This window comes from Coenobita brevimanus, chromosome 18 (assembly GCF_032717465.1).
Source record: "Coenobita brevimanus isolate Jiangsu-jjx chromosome 18, ASM3271746v2, whole genome shotgun sequence".
Taxonomy (NCBI): domain Eukaryota; kingdom Metazoa; phylum Arthropoda; class Malacostraca; order Decapoda; family Coenobitidae; genus Coenobita; species Coenobita brevimanus.
Genome location: NC_136971.1, coordinates 14,260,628 through 14,262,619, shown reverse-complemented (window position 1 = coordinate 14,262,619; position 1,992 = coordinate 14,260,628). Strand labels below are relative to the sequence as shown.

The following is a 1,992-nucleotide window of genomic DNA, read 5'->3' as shown; positions in this document are numbered from 1 at the left end:
TTGATCGACTGTTGATTGATGGATGGATGGATGGATGTAGATAGACGGATAGGTAGAGAGATAGATAATTAAACAGCGAGAGAGAGAGAGAGAGAGAGAGAGAGAGAGAGGCAAATACGCAGATACGAAGGAGAGAGACGGAGATAGAGAGAGTGAGACAGATGGAGAGAAGGTAGAAAAACAGGAATGGGTCAGAGGAAGATTGGAGTGGAGGGAAGAAAAAAAGTGAGATTGATCGAGAAAATAAAGATAAAGAAGAATGAGTTAGAGTGACGTTGGAGCGATAGAGAAGATAAAGAGATATAAGGATGTAGGAGAGAGAGAGAGAGAGAGAGAGAGAGAGAGAGAGAGAGAGAGAAGAATGGCCTAGATAGAGGAAAATTGGAGTGAAGGCGGGGAGAAAGGGATAACACGATAAAAGGTGGAAGGAAGAAAGGAAGGGACTAATTGAGGGAGGGACGAAGAATTGGAAGAAAGGGGAGAGGTATTGGGATGGGGTATTGGGATGGACAATAGAGGAGTGGAGGTGAATGGCATCCGTGAAAAGATTGACAAGATGAATGTTGGAGAGTGGAGTTCAGAGGAATTGTTTGGAGGGAGGAAGATGGGAAAGTAGGATGGAATTGTAAGTGTTAAAAAAAGAGAGATGAGGAAGAAGAAAGTTGTTGTAAATACGGGAGGAAGGAACAGCAAGAGAAAATAGGATAAAATTGTAAACGTATTAAAAAGGAGAGACTAGGAAGAAGGAGAAAGTTGCTGTAAATACGGAAGGAAGGAAGAGCAAAATGACTATGGAGAGGGTAGTTGAATTTCTTGAAGGAGGAGGATGAAAAAATAGATAATCAAGATGGAGAGGAAGTGTAAATTTATCAAGAAGATATATGAAAACAGAAATAAATACAAATGCATGACGGAAGAAGGCCATTTAGGGAACAGTGTGGAAAAGATTGAGAGGGTCATTGTTGGAGGGAGGAGTTTAGGAATTATTAGGAGAAGGAGGTTGAAAACAAAGGAGAAATTACTAGAAAAGGAGAAATGAAAAAATTATAAATCTATGTAAATAGAGGATAAACAGAAAACACTGATGTAGAGAAGTATAGAAAAAAAAATATCCAAGAGTGACGTAGTGGACATGTTGGGAGAAAGTGAAAAAAAAAAAAAACTATCGGGAAGGAAGAGATGGATTAAAAACAATAAGAGACTGAAAAAGGGAGGTAAATAAGAAGGTGAAATGTAAAGAAGCGTAGAAAATGAGAAACGAGGAACAGGATGCAAGTTTAGGTGAAATGAGAAATGAAAAATGAAAAGGGAAATTGAAATAATACATGAAGGAAGGAGAAATAATACGAAATTTTAAATGATATATATATATATATATATATATATATATATATATATATATATATATATATATATATATATATATATATAACGGCCATACCACGTTGAGTACATCGCTTCCCGTCCGATCAGCGAAGTTAAGCAACGATGGGTCTGGTTAGTACTTGGATGGGTGACCGCCTGGGAACACCAGATGCTGTTGGCATCCCTACGTGTCACGTGGGGTAGGTGGAGGATTAGTGCCCTTCCCTGTAAAACAATTAACTCTAAGCCCTTGGCCACCCCGTTTGGGATACATGGCGTCTGGCAATGAATGAATATACATATATATATATAGAGAGAGAGAGAGAGAGCGTTACCGTATTGAAGGTTAGGCCGTATTCTTAAAAAAGCATGCCCTAACATTTTCGTCTTTTGCAGGTATGTCAGCAGTTATGGAGTTGGCACGTAGTTTAAGGATTCAGGGGACTGCTAAAGGCAATCTAAACCAAGTCAGACTAAGAAGATACTAGAGGTAAGAAACGGTTTTATTACGAACTTTCTATTCTCATGTACTCTTTGTGGCTAAAGAAAGAAAAACTACCCTACTTATGGACTTAATCAATTCAGAGGCTGATTGTATATTGTTTTAGTTTATAGAGCGGCATTATA

General features: G+C 38.3%; 1 non-coding gene across 1 annotated transcript; it reads left to right on the top strand.

Annotated features, from left to right (window-relative positions):
• Nucleotides 1-1,427: 1,427 nt before the first annotated feature.
• Nucleotides 1,428-1,546, top strand: LOC145391549 (5S ribosomal RNA). The gene has a single exon (XR_013895868.1). It is a non-coding gene; the product is annotated as a 5S ribosomal RNA (ribosomal RNA).
• The last annotated feature ends 446 nt before the right edge of the window (nucleotides 1,547-1,992 follow it).